Source organism: Numenius arquata, chromosome 2 (assembly GCF_964106895.1).
Source record: "Numenius arquata chromosome 2, bNumArq3.hap1.1, whole genome shotgun sequence".
In the NCBI taxonomy this organism is placed as follows: domain Eukaryota; kingdom Metazoa; phylum Chordata; class Aves; order Charadriiformes; family Scolopacidae; genus Numenius; species Numenius arquata.
The window spans coordinates 111603566-111615172 of NC_133577.1; positions in this window are offsets into that span (position 1 = coordinate 111603566).

Genomic DNA, 11607 nt, shown 5'->3' on the forward strand with positions numbered 1-11607 from the left:
AGATACTGACTAATTTCAGAGACAGAGAACTAGACGCCCTACAGAAGCCCCATGCCAACACCCCCACAACACAGCAAGATGGGTTTCCCACAGCAAAGAAGCCAGCCTCACTGCTTTGTCACCACTGACAGTGGAGTCTGCAATGGGAGGTTGTCTGCACTTGAAAACAACTATCACACGCTGATTCAGCAGTGCCCATCTGAAACGTGGTCAGGTGTTAAATGGCTCAAATCCGCACTGCCAGGAACGGGTGGATATGCTATTAATGAGCACAGAGCCATGAGCCAAGGGCCCTGTGGCTGTGGACAGACACCCTCTCCTGTGCCACTGGAGCAAGTGTCTGTTCCCACCTGCCCTTCATCACCCCTACTCTGAACTTACTACCTGCCCTGACAACAAGGCTGTGTCTATGAGTGTTGCCTAATCTGTTTCAGCCAACATAAGGCAATGAGGCAGTTTATCTTAAACCAGTTAAATACTACTGCTTAATCTTTGCTAACCCAGCTCATTTTAACTGCAACAAGTTCTGGCAGGTTTACTTCAAATTGCCAGGTAGAAAACTGAGTTACAGCTGATTGACAGACCTGTGCACCATCCTGCTGCCCTGGCTACTCCACCGGTAATCTCTCCCAGGGAGACAAGATAAAGCTTGCGAGATGCTGTAACACAAGAAGCCTCGCCAAGAGAATCAGCAGAGGTGTGTGCCAGAGCCGTTAGGCTGCATATCGGTACAGTTTCTTCCAAGGCTGATGTGAATCTTTAGACTAGGTCAGGCCTACTGAGTTACTTTTAAAAAATAAAAAAATTATTAAAAAAAAAAAAAAGAAGAAGAAAAAAAAAATCTCAGAAATTCCAGCCCCTACCTTCATTCTTCTTCAGACAAAAGTCAATTCCTTCTATACCTGTGACTTCTAATATACAGGCCATGAGGCTTTTTGTATCACAGTAAGTTAAGCTGAGCTATGCACAACATGGAAAAAATGCAAATAATTTTCTAGTTTTGTTGTTTTAAAAAGTAATTCAAACCATGGGGAAAAATGTAAACTGCCTTTTAGAGAAAGAAAGGGTGGGGAACAATATATCCTTCTGCTTCCCTATTATATAACCAATCCCCATTCTTAAGTGCACAAATAAAATAAGAGTAAATTGAAATAAATCAAATAAATTGTATTGCATATTTTCAAGCCCTACATTATGTCTTGGCTGTAATAATATACGTTATCATTAATGGCTTTTACTTTACAGTGCTGAAAGTCAGATTTGTTGTTGTCATCTTCATTCCTTGACCTTTATTATCTGCATTGCTCACATGAAAGTATTAGTCTGCTGTCACACTTCAAGAAACTGTCTAATAAGGTCAACTATGCATCACTCTAAGTTATGTAAGTCTATTTTAGCATATTTTCTTTATGACAAATGTGTAAGATCACGACAATGATAGTTAGACTTCATGCTATATACAATTTTGATATCAATTAAATTAGAAAATGCTAGTGCCAGAGGACCAGTGCGGCATTTTATCACCATGATTTCAATATCCATTTAACTGAGATGCAACAAAAGATAATTTAGAGTTCTTAAATGAATACCTATATTCTGGAGAAAATGTATAAATAAAAAAATGTTATTATGTACCCTCCAATTAAAATAGCTTGTCCGCTTTTCATTCTTCATGTACATTAGGATTTGCAGGGTCTGAGGGACTTATGGAGGTTAGGTTTCATATAAGAGTTCAGAATTGACAAAATAGTTTTACTGCTGAACATTTAAATCCCTACAGAGATTTGTGAGATACTGCAGTATATCAAAGAAATCTGCATTGAGTTTGTTGCTTCTTGTATTAAGAAAGCTGGCAGGAAAAAAATGCTCTCTTCAGCAGCCATCACCATAAAATGATATAAATGCAACTGCATTACCAAGGGACCTCAATTTGCCAATTGAAGAGAGCAACTACATTTTCTGCTTACAATATATAAAAGCTCCTAAGTACTTACTTGAGTGTCCTCAGTTTTTTGAGCTGTAATGGTTATTCCTTATACTGAGGATGGAGGATGCTGTTATTCCATGGCTTTGCTGAGCTTTGCCGTATCCTCTTTGACAGTCGGAGGCACATTTGTGATGGTAGTGGACCCGTGGAGAAGCCTCCATAGGAACCATCAAGCAACCAGCTGACCATTTATGCAATGAGAAGAGGTCCAGTGACATGTAGCAACTTGGTATCTCTGCTTTGAAAGTCTGAGTGCATAGTAGCTTCAGCTCTTGCTACTACTCCTAGATAAAATGGTCAGGCTGAACCAGCACTTCATCAAATTTGATCTGAACCATGAGATTAATTATTGCATCTTTTATTACCCAATCACTGACCCAGACATCTCCTATTTCTACCTCTGCATTTCAAAATCATGAGCACATTGTGGATGCCATTGGATCACAAATTATCATCAGCAACATAGGCAAAGGTCAGAAACCATTTGGTTGAAAGACTAACTTATGGAAAGAATGACTTCTTAAAATATGTTGCATGGGGTTTTTTTCCCCTTCTCTGCTCTAGAAGATCTGAGAAGGTTAAACATTGCTTCACTGTGAAAGGATTGCCTAGTTATTTTTTATAGCAGTTGGAACTATAAACCACTAGAAATGGTATTCTAAGATTACCTATGCATGTACACATCACAGAGGCAGAAAAGGCACAGAATTCCTCTCCTGTGCAGCTATAGTGAAAAGAGAAACTCAAACAGCTTATTCAGTTCCTACATCCATGTTACCAGCAAGATTTTGTCAAAGCAGAGAATGATTAAGTGCCAATTTACTAAGAAAGATTTAAAAAATCTAGTCTGGTTCAGAAATAGTGTAATAGAGACATAACAGCAGTCTGAGAATACTGGGTGGGATATATATTATGTAGGGTGCATAGGATAAAATTAACAAAGGGAATACATAGAATTAATGTCAGGAAAGGAAATGGGGGAAGACCAACCCATTGCTGTGGGGGCATTTTAAGAACTGAATCACTGGCACTTCTATGCCACTCCCAGTAACAGACCAGTGTATTGAGCCCTTTGGAGCATTCTGCAGAAAGCCTGAAACGCTCTGCTGTGGAGAGCAGCCAGTTCTGTGGCAGGGAACTGCAACTGGTTTTCTACCTCTGTTTGTTATGCCTGCTAACTTTCTTTCCAGTTCTGCTGTGAGAAGAACTCTTGGTAATAAAAGGTATTCCATATAAAACATAAATTCCTATAAAATAAATTACAGGCTTTGTAATAAAACAGAAAATGCAATTATATTCTTCCCTGGAAATAATTAATCAAGCTTTCTGCAGTGAAAAGGTTTGAAAGCACATAAAGCACACAAAGCACACATTTTTACAGAAACTGTAAGTTTTCTCTAAAGAAATAGAAGTATTACACTTTTATGAATGTTTATGCCACTGTCATTATTTATTTCTGTTTTCATAATGATGCCTTATTTTAGGACAGGGAACTACTTCTGTTTCTGTTTTGTGCATTACTTGTGCATAACAGCTGAGCTCCTTCTGCTAAATGAGAAAAAAGTGTTTTTACAACTGTACTAACTTTTCGTTCTCCTTCCCATTGACTTACTGCTTTCATTTTTCAACCCAGTTCACGGAAGGTTTTCCTGGAGCCAAATTGTTAATTTTGAAACTGTAATTTTCCCAGCAAACGTGTCTCTCTCACCCATATGTGTACACCGCTCACTACCTAGTGAATTAGGAAACCAGCATATAATAGCTCAGGATCCTGAGCAATTCTTGTGCATGCCCTATTCCTGAGTCACAGAGAAGGATATATACATGATATGGGGCTGATATGGGGTTACTAGTCAGCTGCAGCCACCTGTGCCAGGTCTTTACAAATCCCACTTGCACGACCAGCCTGTGTTTCACAAAAAAGCTGGGAGCCTCCTGATGAGCTGTTATTATTCTTCAACCCATGGAAAACAATGTAGAGAGGCAACTATACAGTATTAGCATTATTTGTTCATGTCTAGACTCCCCAGCTAAAAGCCAGACCCATTTTGCCAACCATTATGTATACTAAGTGGTAAAATAGCATCTGTATGGAGGAGTTCACAAGCAAGGCATAACAAAAATAGCAAGAGAAGAGGAGGCACATGCAGAAGTAACTTGCCTTCATCTGCAGAGCAAAACCAAGAAGACCATAAGCCTGGTCAGTACTCTGGCTACTAGGTTATCATCTAAAATACAACTTCCTGCCGCTATACACTTATTTTTTTTCTCCATATGCCACATTTAAATAATCCGCTTAATAAAAACACTTAGAAATGTGTAAAGATTCATTTGGAACTATGTGCATAGCCAAGGCATTATATTTATCAAAACATGATTATATAAGGCCTACATGTGAAAATTTAGATGTTTAGTTCTAAACATAAACACATACCTTCAAATTATAAATTACAAGAAGTTGTTATCAGAGGGCGTACCATTCTGTCTACACAAATCTGCTCCCAAATACTCTGAAATACATTTTGCATAGTAAACACAATATCAATTTGATGTGTATAGATTAATTCAACTTCATATTATTTTACTCTACAAGACATCAAAATAAGTTTTTTATTTCCCTGAATACAATAAAAGTTCTACACAAAACAGCCCAGTTCATCTCTGTCAAACATCAACTGATTTGGTCAAAAAGTAAGAGATAGTATTTCACATGTTTCAGCCAGCACAACTCAACTGGAGTAAATACAATATACAACTTTGGTCTGACAACACTGGTCTCAGTCCAGCAGAAGATATGTGCACTCTTCCAGACCATTTAAGCACCATGAGGCTGGGTTTTCTCATCCCACAGCATGTCTGTGACCCAAGGGAAATGTCTCTTACAGCCCTGTTCCATGATCTGTTTAAGATGGCAAGATACAGTGCTGTGACTGAAAAGAGCCAACCCACCCTTTTCTTGCCATCAGCCTGCTCAGTCTCACGACACCATATATCCCTTGGGCTGCTGTAAGCAATTGTGTAGCTGCAGTCAAAACTAGCTGGGAACTGGTGTCACTCCAAAAAAACCCAGCACAATGAAAATGGGTTGGATCCCCCAGTCCTGTTCATTGCACAACTGCTTGGGTGTTTGTGCTGGCATAAGGCAAGGTCATCATGGCAGTACGAACAAGAAGCTGCATGAGATGAGAAAGGGTGGAGCTATCCCGTTTGGCAGATGCACTTTCTAAAAAGATCTGAAATAGGTCATCCACAGCTTAAACATATTTTCAGTCTTGGCTTATTTAGGGAATTGCCTCAAAATTTGTGGGTTTTTTTATTTTTTTTTTTAAGGTATTTTTAACTTTGTCTATGGATCCATAATGCAAGGTTGTTTGTTCTTCAAAGAACCCTTACAATCCCAAGTCATGAATCCATTCATAAGTCTGTTTAGAATTTATTGGCCAAAATTTGTTTAAGGTACATGACATGATAAGGTGCTTGTCTACCAGCCACATGGGGAAAGTAGTTCCAAACTGTAGGGCTTCTCAGACTTCATGACTGCACTTTTTCAGAATGTCTTACTTGAAAAACCTCTTGGTATGTGTTGGCCAAAGCCTTCTGCATGAAGGAGGCAGCTCTTCTGTGTCTCCAGGACTTTGTGTTCATTCTACGTACCCCAAGTTGCAATTGGTCTGAGCATCCTACTCAAGGCATTTTTGCGATGCTGCATGAAGAGCTCTATGACTGATACTTTCAGGGTTGTTTCACTCTTGGTAATAGAGCAGCTTCTCAGTTTCTCAAGAGAGCATGTGGAACTTGAACTTTCAGCCATCAGGCTCATTTAGGCTAGAAAAGTGGAAATGCGAACAATGTCGTTTCTATGTAATAAAAATTCCAGTAGAGTACATTGGAAGTAACTTTAGCCTCCAGCACTACTAGTTGTGTCCTGTTTTGATGCTGCCATTTCTCCTGGCTGCCTGCTCTGAGCATTTCAGCCTTCCAGATCTCCCAGTTCTGACTTCCAGGACTGCCAGATCTCCTTTGCAGGCTCTCCCATCTCCTGGCTATTGGCTGTGACTCTTCATAAACTTGAATTGGCTTTGCTTCTCTCCAAGTTATAATTACACTCCAGACCTTCTTTGTTTCAACAGGACACTGCAGAGGAAATCAGCTCTCTTTAGGACTTGGAATATTGTAGAAAGCATGTGAAGTCCCCTGACATTTATGATGACTGGAATAAAGCTTAGAACAGCAATTTGTAGTTCTCTGTAAAAATGTGTTGTCCGTTTGTGGTGGGTTGACCTTGGCTGTCCGTCAGGTGCCATCAAGTCTCTCTCTCTCAGTTCCCCTCCCCAGCAGGACAGGGGGAGAAAATAAGATGAAAAACTCATGGGTTGAGATAAAGGCAGCTTAATAAAGAAAAACAAGGGCCATGTGGAAGCAAAGAAAAAGCAAAAGATTTATTCTCTACTTCACATCAGCAGGCGATGTCCAGCCACTGCCTGGGAAGAAGGAACACAGAGCAGTTGCTTCAGAATACAAACGCCTTAATAACAAATGTCCCCTCACCTTGTTTCTTTTGGCTTTTATTGCTGAGCAGACATCATATGCTATGGAATATCCCTTTAGTCAGTTTATGCCAGCTGTCCTGGCTATGTCCCTTCCCAATCTTTTGTCCAACCCCAGCCTACTGGCCTTTGGAGTGGGGTTGGAGAGACAGCCCTGAAGCTGTGGAAGCACTGCTTAGCACTGGGCAAAACATTGGTGTGTGTGTCATCAGCACCATTCTAGCTACAAATACAAAGCACAGCACTGTGAGGGCAGCTATTGGGAGAGGAAACTCCGTTCCAGCCAGACCCAAGGCACCTTTGTTGCTGTATACGTTTGAGACCCAATTCTGATTTTATCAAATGTCAGGCTGTTCAATCTGCTGAAATTGGTTAATTCGATAGACAGATTGCAAATATGTATTTTAACTATGGGCAAGGAAAGTTGCTGGGCTTTGTTTCCAGATTTGATAGACAAGTAATCTGTTCTCTGATTGGCTTGACATGCCAGTACTTCCAAAACCTTAATGTAATGTCTCCATAAAGGGTGAGGCTTTTCTGAATTTTATTTTCCACTAACTTTTGCCAGTCATCAAATAATCCCTTGAAAGGATCCCAAAAGCTGAGTATAGGTAGGAACAAATATAGTCAAAATATTAATTTAAAAGTTCAAATGCTTATGGAAATATTTCGCTTTTGTTTTCTCAATTCTAATGGTCAGTATCACAAGAAACGTTGATGTAATTATTGAGTGGACATTTCTGTGTAAAGCACTACAAGCTTAAGACAAAGACTGCTTCAGTAGTAAGACTACAAGATCAAAGTTAAAAATGCTTCATTTAGTTGTGATGACAATTCTGTTAATTGAGCAATTTCAAAGGTATGCAACTTTAGCTATTGCAATTGCTTCCTTTGTAATTAGTGACTTTTCAAAGAGTATGAGTTCTCTCTGCAGATCCTTTCAACTGACCACTGTGTCGGCACCATAACAAAACGAGTGGGAAGCTTGTCTCCTGAGAGGAGACTCATGCCATATTGGTTAATCCAGTCTGCTGCCACTATAAACCAGTCAGTTACGGGCAACAGAAAGTCCTGAATTTTCTCAGTTGCTGTCTTGTATAGTAAATCAGCTGGAAGTATATCAGCTTTTTTAGACAAATACATATTTTCTGATAATCTTAGAAAGGATTGATACTCTGGGAGTGTATATATTTTTTGTAACAGATCTGCATCTAGTGTCAAAGTATTGATAGCTTTTAAATAGTCTCCCATACTGCAATTATGAAGAATGGTGCTATCTTGCCACAGTCACTTCCACGGGGTATATTTAAAGGAAAAAAAAAAAAAAAGTAGAACAGTAAGAGTGCCTTTGTATTAAGCCAGCTGTGTAGCTTGGCGTTTTGATTCTCCCTGTCTTGTAAATGCTGTCATATTCCTAAATTCCTCAGTCTGATCAGAATTCCCATTATCTTCAATGAGGAATTCAAGATTGAGGTACTAAGGGCAGATGATGGATGAACACTGCCTTTACTTGTGTATTTGTGTCATTTGAATAACTTGTATTTACCAATTGATTCTCCAATGACTGTTTATCATTTATGGTAGTACAATTATTTTTTCATAATTTCATTATATTTCTAGAGCAGAAAAACTTCAGAGGGGAAACATAATCTTCTTCTTCTTCTGTTTTTAGAAAAAAACTAGTGGAGAAATAGTCTGATTTATGCAATACCAGCTAGAAAGAAGTTATTTTATCACTACTTGGAATAAATGGCCACTCAAAAGGGCACAGTCTGGAATGTCTTCTCACAATTCTAGCTTGAGCTAGTAGGACAATGTTTGGCAGAGCTCAGCTGTCTTCATAACAAAATGTCTCTGCACAAATATTGCTCATTACAAATTAAAAACAGTAATGGAAAAAGCTAAAAATATAAAGAAAGAAGACAAAGAAAATTCTGTTTGACTTTGAACAAAGTATTAGGGCAGAAAAAATTATTTTTAAGCTTTTTAAAAAATGAATTAAAAAAGAATGCCCTTATCACAAATTAACATGTAAAAATAAAATTGTATTGATTAATCTAGTAGAAGAAAATGCAACAGTTACAGACAGGAAGAATAAAAATATTGATGCTATATTACAGTATCACACATAATAAAAATACTTATATTATGATCTCATATCAATATAAATAAGCAAAAATTATATCAGCAACAGTTGCCTATGGAAACATATTTCAATCTGGTTCCCAAAAAAATTGCTAAATTAATTTTTACTAAGTACTTTTCTGTATTAAAAAAAAATTCACATCGCAAACAATTCAGTGTTTCATTACTTGTTTGTATGGTTATATAATTAATACAAATATATATTTTCAGTTCCTGTGGTGATTTTTTCTTGATGTAGACAAGACATTTTTCAAAACATATTGCTACTTAAAGTGAGTTAAAAAATTCCAAATGATCCAATCTTGATTTCTGATCTGATTTTGTGAGTTTTGGCTCCGTATTTGATGCTTGCAAGGATTTAGAAAAAGGATAGGGGTGAGAAGATTTCTTATAAACACATCACAGATCTTAGCACAAATCATGAGTCATCTTACTCAAAGTTCACTTTTCCTTATCTCTTAAACTCCTCCATTAAAAGCATATAATGATCAATTAAGAAGTAGTAAAAATTCCTCTATTTTACCTTGCATCTCCCATGTCCCAACCTGGAGACCATGACTTTGTTCCCTTCAGCGCTGTCAGATCCAAACCAGAGGGCACACTTCACAGTTCTGCTGCAAATACACAGAATCTCTGCATTAGTATTCATGACGTTTCTCTATGAGGTCCTAGCCAGAGTCCACTGAAGTCAAAGGCAAGCTTTCTACTAATTTCAAAGGCCAACAGGCTGAGGTTTCTTTTTCTTTTCCTCATTTATCTCTCAAAGTGCACTCTTCCCACGCACCTCTGGAAGTACCGCTCTTGACTCAGCTGCTAACTACTCTCCAACTAAAACTTCTTTCGCCATCCAGGCTGCCATCGTGGTGGTCTGAAGGGTAAACCTACTGTACTGTACTTACAATGGAAGCTGATAATTTAATAACTGAAAACTTGCTAACAACACTCCACTCTTTCCAGCATTATTTGGGATCAGACTCACTCACACAGGCACCATAAAGAGGAGTAAAACTAAGGCAGGGAGATGGCAATCCAAGTCTCTACAGCAGACAAGGCACCTTATCTCAGGAAGGTCTACTGCAATGTCATAGGCAATTACAGTAAAAAATGAGCAGCACACTTGCTAACAAGGCTTGCTTAGACATTTTAATGTAAGGAAAAGCTTCCATCCCCTTTTGCATGCCAGATGGGATCAAAATCACTGAACGATGGAGAAGTGCACTATCTTATGGCAGGCATTGTCATAGTTCTGCAGGAGATGACAGATTTGCACAGGAAATCACAGAGAAACGTATTTCTGTGACATCTGCAGGCACCAGACTCTGAATATGACCAGAAAATATGCTTTATTTTCAGAAGTTTTACCAGCCATGGTGGGGTTTTTTGTTTCGGTTTGGTGGAGTTTTTGATATTTTTAGAAAAAATGGAAAAATTAGCTTGGGAAAGTACCTTAGCTGGTTGATTAATTCAGTAATATGGTCTCTAAGCAAACAGGACAGTCACATCCCTGTGGTGTACATTAGCTATAAGCAGTCCTCAAGGCACTGAAGAATTCCCACCACTGGAGCAGGATGCTGGGTTTCCACACGCAACTCCTTCTCTCCCATGAGCTCTCCCCTGAGGCAGAGAGGGAGCCCGTTGGGGTTTCCTGCCTTCCCTGCCTTCAGCAGTGCCACGGAGCAGTCATGTTGTACAGCCTCACGTGTGAGTTTCACCTCTGTGACATCTCAGACGTTTCTCACCCCTAGCAGTAGTCCAAAACCAGAAGTAACGTAATGACACCTTTCCCCACAGACACACTTTTTGTGATGTGCCTCTTTGACTTGCACTAAGATATTTAACCTACAGCATCTGGGTTTTACTCTTATGTCTTGTCAGCTTGCAGATATGTGTCTGTTACAGTAAACCTCTCGCTTATCTAAATACTCTGCATTAGAAGCTCACAGTCGGGAAAGACTCTGTTAGCTGTAACCCTGCTCTATAAAACAACAACTAACCTATCTTTAGAGGAAATTATTTTTAGAATTTATTCCAGACATGTTTAGTCTGCTTGAAATATGTTTGCACTGTCTCTGTCTTCAAAAAACATGATGTAAATATTTATTGCAGATTCCTGATTGTAGGGTTTTTGCTCTGATTGCAAGTGTGACATTTTAAATCATATCTTTACATTTTCTCATATTTAGGGAAGGGAATTAGTATCATTTCTTGACATATTTATCTCTTTCAGACTGAACTAGTTAGAGGTGCACTTATAAATCGTAGAAATTTTCCATTAACATAATTTATTACAATAATCATGTATGATATTACTCATATAAATCAAAAAGGAAAGCAACATTGACCGTTTCCATTTATAAGAATACTGTTCCTTTATTAATTAGTTTCATGTGGTAATTGACTTTTTAATGAGGGTCAATGTGTATTTTTGCAATGATTGGTAATGTAGAGATCATGTTAAAAACAAATAATCAGCAAAAAAAAAATCTTCCTGAATTGGCCTGCTGATGTGGAGTAGTGTGGAGACTGATGGCACTGTAGTCATCTCACTCTTCAAACCCCGTTGCTGCCACAGAAGCATTACATTGTCCTTTTAAACAATACATATCGAAATGGTATATATCTATCCTCTGTGCAGTGTGGACACACACATACATATGTATGTCACTGGCCTCTAAGCACGTAATTCAATTAATTCAAAGTTCTTTGCATTAGTATAGGGAATCATAACCAAACTGACCAGAAATGTTCCAATGTAACAATTTTCTCCCCTTGGAAGATGCCAGTTCAGTGAAATCAACACATTCCTCAGATTTCTTACCCAGTTTCTGCTCACCCACCTACCCTCTTACTTGTATCTTGGAAGGTTCTCAAAAGGCAAAATTCAGCTGGCAGACCAAAGCGACTTGAAAAACTGCAAGCCCTCAACAG